The sequence below is a fragment of the Propithecus coquereli genome, unplaced genomic scaffold, assembly GCF_000956105.1.
Source record: "Propithecus coquereli isolate 6110/MARCELLA unplaced genomic scaffold, Pcoq_1.0 Scaffold179, whole genome shotgun sequence".
NCBI classification, from domain to species: domain Eukaryota; kingdom Metazoa; phylum Chordata; class Mammalia; order Primates; family Indriidae; genus Propithecus; species Propithecus coquereli.
The window spans coordinates 4,057,589-4,066,275 of record NW_012142634.1 but is presented as its reverse complement, the minus strand read 5'-3'; the positions used below and the strand labels follow the sequence as shown (position 1 = coordinate 4,066,275).

General features: G+C 39.7%; 1 protein-coding gene across 1 annotated transcript in view; it reads left to right on the top strand.

The window, feature by feature from the left end:
• The window catches only part of SEC23IP (SEC23 interacting protein), a 72,447-nt gene extending 64,374 nt beyond the window's left edge, over positions 1 to 8,073 (top strand). The window contains exon 12 of the mRNA XM_012642385.1: positions 6,559 to 8,073. The gene's annotated coding sequence lies outside the window, so the exon portion shown is untranslated. The remainder of the gene's footprint in view (positions 1 to 6,558) is intronic.
• Positions 8,074 to 8,687: the final 614 nt, after the last annotated feature.

Genomic DNA, 8,687 nt, shown 5'->3' with positions numbered 1-8,687 from the left:
TTTTTAAAACAGATTCCCAGGAATATCAGCTAGGAATTCCTTTGGCTATAGGTGACAGAACCCAATTCACAGTACTTTAAACAAATAGGGGTTTATTTTTCTTCTGTAACAGGAAGGGTTTTTCTGTTGAATGATACCAGCAGACACCCAGACTGCTTGCATCTTTCCACTTGAACGTTGGCTCTTGCTGCCTTATAAGATTCTGTTGTAGTTCTCGATATCATATTCACATTCACAACATGAATAAGGCAGGGAGAGGGTAGGATTGGTCATATCTATCCCTTTTAATTAGCAAAGCAAAAGCATTTCTAAAAATTCATTCATACGTATTGACTAGGCGTATGTCCCATGTCACATGTCAGCCTTTCACCCTAGTCTGTGTGTATGGAAGCTTGTAAAAGTGATGTTTTAAGTGTTCCCAGTCTTTCTAGAGGGAAGGAATAGAGAAGGGGTTAAATCTGTGCTGTGTAAGCCAACCTGTAAGTCTGCTAGGCTCTGTATTCCTGAGTGTCCTCCTGAGACACCAGGTACTTATTTTTCTTCACTAGATCATGCATCACTTTAAAAAATAGGCAGTGTGTGTTTTAAAAAGTTAGAAATTGTAAAGCCTTTGAAAGAGTAAAATATAGTATGTTGAGCTTTAAATTACTGAAATCAAAGGTAGTTCCTAGTGTTTTTGCTTTTCTAATGGTAAATGATAAATGAAGATTCCTTCAGCCTCCACCTTCTCATTTTAGAGAGGTAACCAATTTTAGTAGAGTTCCCTTAAAGAAGTTTTTCTGTGCATGTCCAAGCAAATATGCATGCATTTTAAAATCTCTTAAAACAAAGACATTTCATTCATTGTATTCTTTTGCAACTTGATGTTTTCAATCAGGCAGACAGCTTGCACAACGTTCCATATTAGTGTGTGTAGGTCTTTTTCATTCTCTTTAGTGGTTGTATACAATTCACTGTATGGTTACATCCCTTCTTATTTAGCTAGGTTCTGTTAATGAACATTGAGATCATCTTTAGTGTTTTTTATGCTGTATATTAGGGAGTCTTAGTTAACAGAGTAAGTGAAAGCTCTAAGAAACCATTTCTTAATCATACTGTGTATTGTTTTATCAGTTTTCACCATTTCTGATATAATATTAAAATAAACTGAGTATAACGTCAGAATCTATCACAGTTCAGATTTTCAGTTATAGTCATTCATTTGGATGACAAGTATTTATCCAATACTTGCTATGTGTCAGGTACCAGTTTTCATGCTAGGGGTAAGCGGTGAACAAGATTTCATTCTTACCCTCAAGGAACTTTTCATTCTACTGGGACGAGATCGACAGTAAACCTGTAGTCTAATACATAAGTAAATTTCAAATATAGGTAGTGTCTGCGGAGAAGATGAAATCGGAAGATGTGGTGGGAATGACTGGGGTTGCTTCCAGGAAAGGTCTTGCTCAGTTGATGCCATTTGAGTTGAAATTTAAGTGATGAGAAGGAGGTGGCACGGGGGAAGAACACTCCCGGCGGAAGGGAGAGCAGCTGCAGGGCTGCTGAGATGTGGACAGACGTGTGGTGTCTGAGGGACAGGATGCAGACCCGCCTGGCTGGAGGGTAATAAACGAAGGGGAGAGTGGAGTGAGATGAGTCAGGGGTAGGTGCACCTGATGGGGAGGAGGGGTCTGGCCTGAGTGTAGTGACGATGTTAGAGGCTTTTAAGAAGAGGAGGGACGGGATTTGGTTTATCCTTTAGAAAGATGCTCTGGGTTCTGGGTGGAGGATACACTGCTAGTGGTCAAGGATGGAGGCAGGGACTATAGTTAAGAGGCTGGCGACGACTCTGGCTAGGGCTCTGGTGGTGGGGATGGTGAGAGGTGATGGAATGCAGATGTGTTTTGGAGGTAGAGTTTTTTATGACTTGCCGATGAAGTCATCGAGGGGTGTGAGAGAAAAAAGAGTTAAGTATGACTCAGGATTTTGATGTGACCTTTTCCTGGGAAGGTTTGTGGGGCAGGTTTTTTGGGGAGTGTGAGGGATGCGGAATCAGTTTTGTTTTATCAAGTCAATAGGTGATGCTGGTCTAAAGCTCAGAGCTTTAGACTCATCAGCATATGCTTGCCATTTGAAGCCACAGACTGGCTTAGATCACCTAGAAGGAGTGTGTAGGTGGAGAAGAGAAGGGGTGCGGGGGAGAAGGAGCCAGTGAAGTGAGGGAAAATCCAGGGACTTGGTGATCTCAGGGAAGCTGAGGGAAGATTGCTTCAGGGAAAGAGTGTCTAGCCGTGGCAGATGCTGCTGAGGGGTGAGGCAAGAGGGGACCAAGAACTTGCCATTGGCTTCAGGAAGACATAGGGCATTTTTGGTGATCTTGACCAAAGCTGTGGTAATGTCATGGCAGGGGTCAGAGTGGTTGAAGAGAGGTAAGGGATCAGAGATAACAGAGATAAGGCAGAGGGGGGCATTTTGTGATACTAAGGTGCATGTTTGCCAGTGCGAATGATCCTGTATTTGGGGGAGAACTTGTTAAGGCAGGAGTGAAAGGGGATAATTGTTGGAGGAAATCTTCGTGCGCTCATGGGGCAGGGGCCGGGGTAAGCTGGAGAGCTTAGCCTTAAGAGGAACATGGAGCCAGGTGTGGTGGTTCCTGTAGTCCCAGCTACTTGGGAGGCTGAGGAGGGAGGGTTGCTTGAATGCAGGAGTTCGAGGCCAGCCTGGGCATATAGCGAGGCCCTTTTTTTTGGAAAAAAATAAATAAAAATAAGGGGAAAAAAAGGAATAGGAGTGAGGAAGTGTCCTTCATTGTTCTGGAGGAAGGCAAAGGATGTGGATACAGATGGGTGGTAGAATCAGTGGTCGGAAGGGGAGGGGTTCTCTGTTTCTTGAGTTTTCTCTCTGAAGTGTGCAGGAAGGTTGTCCATTGAGAGTAAGGTCACCAGCGGAGAGCTGGTGGGTGATTGAGGAGAGCGAGGAGCAGAATGATACTCAAGTGTGGGGAAAGGGAATTTGTCAGCACAGTGTAGAAGGACTGTGTTGCAGGCTTGAATGCCTATTTGCTATTTTGGTCATAAGTTTGAAGTGAGTTGAGTTAGGACAGTTGCCTGACTTTTCTCTGGCCATGTTCTGCTCTTGGGTGAGGTTCAGAGTAAGCAGATACTTGGGTTTACCAGGGCCAGGGTTTTGCCCCAGGCAAAGGTGATGGGAAGAAAAAGGCAAGAGAGCTAAGGGGTGATAGAGAGTGAAAAAAGTAGGTGACAGCAGTAGGATGAGGTTGGGGAATCGCAGGGGCGGGAGTCCCCAGTCAGTGATGCGAGGGTTAGGATGGGAGCCTGTGGCCAGAGAATGGAGCCTTGGAGTGGGATTGCTGGGGCAGTGCAGGCCGTGGCTGTGTGACAGGACCTTGGGGTGCTGCTGCACTCTGAAATAAACGCGCTGTGTACTGGAGAGCGATAAAGTAAGAGTGCCTCTTATAGGAACCCGAGAAAATACAGAAAAAACAAGCAGCAGCGGAGGCCACCTATAATCTTCTAAGTCTGTATGTTTTATACTCTTTGCTATTTTGTAGCCGGTTTATTCCATTTAAGCATTGTTCCATATCTATCCATTGATCCAGTATTTCGTGATGGTGAACACCTTACCTGATTGCTGGGTACTGTTTCAGGCGCTGGGTTCACAGCAGAGGACCAAAGTCCCTGCCCTCCAGGGTCTTATTTCCTCTGAGGAAGGTAGACGGTACATAAGCAGTTATGTGCCAGAGGAAAATGCAGAGCAGAAGGGTAAGGAGGAGAGGAGAGCATTTGGGATGGGAGCAAGTTGCATTATGTGAGATGGCTGCCTTACTGGTAGTGTCATGTGAGCAGGTGGCGATCTGGGGAAGATTATTTCAGACTGAGTCGAGAGGCACATATATTAGAACTTGAGAGCTGCCTCATTCTTTCCAATGTGTTCTGTTGACTGTTACGCCGTAATTTGCTTAACCAGTCGCCTATTGATGGGCATTTAGGTTATTCCAGTCTTTTATTAGTATGCACAGTGTTTCAGTGATACATGATATTTTAATAGCTGCATTGCATTCCATTGCATTGCATTCCATTTTATAGTTCTTTTATTTATTAAAATACTTAATTTATCCCTCATGTGGTAGGTGATTTTCCGGATTTTCACCATTATAAATAACTGACATACTTTTTGTCCATCTTTGACTGTTTGCTTGGGATAAATTCCTATTAGCTCTAAGAATATTGCACATTTTGAAAGCCTTTTTCATCCCTGCTTTTTGCTAAATTAATTGCATTCTAGAAAGGTTGCCCAGTTTTCATATCTACCATCAATATATAAATGCCAGTATTCTTAACACCCTTGCCAACCTTGGGTTTTACTGTTTCTTAAAATTTTGCCAATTTGATAGCCAGAAATTGTTTCTTTCATCATTTTTATTTATATTTCTATTACTAGTGAAGTTGAGCACTTTTGGTGTATTTTAACTGGCTGGTTGTATTTTTGTCAATTGACTATTCTTGACCTTTGTGCATTCTTCTGGAGGTGTGGGGTAGGGTACTTTTGTTTCTTACTGATTTCTAATTATGGTATATAAGGATGTTAGCCTTTTGTCATTGCAATTCTTATTTTCCAGTTTGACATTAGCCTTTTATTTTTGCATATGCTTTGGATGTTTCTGAGGGGAGGAAGCATGTTTTAAAAATATATAGGCCAGTCTTTTAAGATTATTTTTTTAGATATTTACATTTAGTTTCTTTTAGTTCTTAAAGGTTTTTTTATTTGACTTTGTAATTTAGAAGAGTATGGTATAGAGAGAGATTTAACTTTTTTCTTATGTAGTTAATCATTTTTGCTTGTGCCATATATTGAATAATGTACCCTTTTGTCATCGGTTTGATGTTTTTATCATATGCCAAATATTTTGCTATTGTTTGACATTTTTATGATATGCCTAATATTTGTTTTCCAGGCTTTCTCTTATTTATCTGTCTGTTATATTTCATTGATTTTAAGTCCCATATTTTTTGCATTTTATCGTCTTCAAATTTGAAGTGTGTCTTAAAATCAGCTGTTGCCTGGATGAAAGGACGTGTATTTTCTTCTGCCAGTCACTGGGAGGTGGAGCGGGGCGGGGATTACCAGCCTGAGTCTGCTTAAGTTAATTTCTGTGCTTGAGGTTTTCTTGGATTGTGCTGGTAGTGTGAATTCAGCGCACAAAATTTGCAGGTTGGGTAGGGTAGGAGTATGAGTTCACATATCAAGGAATTATTTTTCTCTCTTGCCATTGTCAGGAAGAGGTGCGCAGGCTTCTTTGCCATCTCTTCTGCATGGTGGGTGGTTTTCTTTTACCCTTCATCAAGGCTGTTAGCCATTTGATGTCCCACTTCTTGTGAGGGTCTCTGTCTCCTTTGAGACTCCCTTTCCTGGGCATCTTTGTTTTTCATGGTACATAAAACAATGGTATATCTTACAAGTGGCGATGCCTTAGATTGGGTGAAATATGGTGTTTTAATAATTGTAACTTTATGCTTTTTAATGTCTGGCAGTACAAATTCTCATTATCCCAAATGAATTTTGAAATTAAGTTCCCCTGATACTTTCTTCCCTAACAAAACAAAGCAAAACAAATAAAACATAAACAATAGTAATACTAGGATTTTGCTATTCCCTAATGTGAAAGATTCAGTTAGAACCTTTTATTTCACATATACTAATAATTTGTTCGCTGTAATTTCTTTCTTTTATTTCTTCTTATGCTTGGCTGTAAAATTTAGGCAAGAATTTGGGTTCCTAATACTATACTAATATCATAAAATAATTCGTTTAAAATATTAACAGTTCTTCTCTATGTGGTTCATTCAAGCATTAGTTTTGCTGAATAATTGTTTTATGTTTATGTCCTTTTTGTCCTTTTTAGAATTTTTGTTTAAAAAGCTTGAAATTAACTGACAGATAACTAACTTTAAATTTTCTTTTACTTTCTTTCTTTACTCACTTTATTATGAATATTATCATGCTACTTAATATTACTGAATGCTCTGTGTTCAGTCTCATCCCTTTGGAAGGCCTGAGGACTTGTGCTCATAGGCTGTGTTCCTTGGAGGTGGTTGGCAGTTTTTGTTTTGTCTTGTTTTGTTTTGTTTTGGAGACAGAGTCTCGCTCTGTCACCCTGGGTAGAGTGCGGTGGCATAGTTGTAGCTCACTGCAACCTCAAACTCCCGGGCTCAAGCGATCCTTTTATCTCAGCCTCCCAGCTGAGGACTACAGGCGTGCGCCACCACACCTGGCTAATTTTTCTATTTTTTAGTAGAGACAGGATCTCGCTGTTGCTCACGCTGGTCTTGAACTCCTGAGCTCAAGCAGTCCTCCCACTTCAACCCCAGAGTGCGAGGATCACAGGCATGAGCTACTGGGCCTGACTAGCAGTATTTGTTTAGTAAAGTTGAGCACTTAACTTTGTGTTCTTTTACTCCAGAAAGGGACAACAATGCATTATTGTATTATGATTGCAAGTTTGTAAAGTTTACTGAGGATTCTTTTTTTTTTCTTTTTAAAACTTTCTTGTCTTCACAGAAAGTTCCAGTATGACTTACATTGCTGGGAAAATCCTCAGAAGACCTTCCCAGTTTGCTCCTGTGATGGATGACAGAAAAGCGATTTGTTGACCGTTGCTCAGAAATAATTCTCAGATGTAGGGATTCATTTAAGACAATACACAGAACCAAAAGACAATGAAAAAAATCAGTACCACATTTGGACAGTATAGATGAAAAATGAGTTATAAAAATGATGCAATGAAAAATTCCTCGGATCAGTTTAGTCGTATAGTTGTTAAAGTTATGTGTAATATCAATGAAGAAATATTTGTAGCATGCAAATGGTTATTTCTGTTTCTTAAAAAACCATTGTCAATGGGCTATTAAACTTGCATTTTTCTTTTTATTAATGCAATATGTTCTTTTTATTCAAGTGTGGCCTTCTTGAGAAACTATAGTGATATGATTTTTAAGAAATTTATGTTCTACTTTAAATGTGAATTGTAGTTCTGAGCTGCCTTAATGCAGGGTCATTTGTATTTGTTAAGAGGAAGTAACCAAGATCACTTTTATTTCAGGCCGAATCTGAGATTTTATAAAGCCTTTAAACTATTGCCGAGAGGCTCCTTACGGAAGGAAGTGAAATGCACCTTATTTTACAAAAGTCCTACAAAGAGCTCTCCTGCCATGTGCATCTCCAGTAGGAGAGGGGAGCAAGTGAGAGATCTTTCATTTTCTCATTCAAGGTAGCTGTGCAATTGCCTTGTTGCTGAAGTTCCAATTACTGTGATAACCAAAGTAGAGTTTTTTCCTTCTTTTTTTTGTTTTTTTGGTTTGTATTAATTTCACTTATATACCAAAGTGTTTGAAAATAGGAAATGTATTGATTCTAGGCTGTAAGGCTACTTCATGAATAGACTGCTCTGTAATATTTCACTTTGTTTTACCATAAATTCAAATTATCTAAATATTTTCCTAATACTACATGAGAATGCTGATTTTCTCCTTTTGTTTTATAGTAGAAACATTTTACATTGTTTACATAGCTCTCATGGAACATGGAATTTTTTGAAAGTGACATGATACACATTTTTTGTGTATGTATTCTAATTAGTGTGAATAAAGCAGTAACATCAATGCATTTTTTAAGAAGCAAACTTCCATATTTCTCCTGTCTTTCTTAAAAGTATTCCTGAGTTCAGTGTTTATTCCCTTTTCGTTGTGAGTACCCAATTGATAACCTCAGCATTTACTCCTAATAATAGAATTACAACAGCAAAATCTTAGAACTGTAGTTGACCCCAGACTACATGTACTTCAGTCACCTCATTCCACAGCTGAGGACAAGACACGAAGGCCTTTCCCAGACTGGTTAGTGGCAGATCGGGACTGGAATATGGTTTCCCTGATTCCCTTTCAGCCTTCGTTTCTCTGTACCATGACTACTGCTTTTTACTTAATTTTCACTTAACTTCACAATACTGATGAAATAAAGAAAAATGAAGGTAATTTATGTATACTTTAATAAAATCCAATTTGATTTTTCAACTTACAACTGGTTTTGATTGTATCATTCAGCCTGTGACTTCTGAGTAATGGGCAGAGGAGAAGGGAAACTTGGGCTAGTGTCCGCGGAAACGTGTGGCAGCAGAGTGTCAGGAATCTTGCCTTTTCATTTTAATACTTGAGGAAACAGAAAATAGAATTTTTTGGTGACTCTGCCCATGGACATATATCTATATCTCTTAAAAACCAAAAAATAGTAGGTCCCCTGAGGGCAGTCTGTATTTATTAACAGATTGTTCATTATTGTAACCACTGTACCTAGCAGAGTCTTGCCACATAGTAAGGCACTTTCCAAATATTTGTCGAAGAAGTGAATTTTTAAAATCAAAAACTTAATTTAATATTTGAAAGACCAGTCCAGATCAGTGGTTAGCAAACTTTTAAAAACCAGCAGAACCCTTTTGCCAGATTTCAGTCTATAAGCCAGGTGAGAATATAGCTACTGAGTGAAGCTTGACCTCCCCCTTTTCCTCAGGTGCAGCTCACACCCTGGGAACCTCCATCCCATCCCCAGGTCTGGGTTAATGCCCTCGTTTTCCCCAGACGAGCAAAGTCAAGTCTCTAGTCATTCCGAAAGTGTTTGTTGTGTAGAGTTTGGCA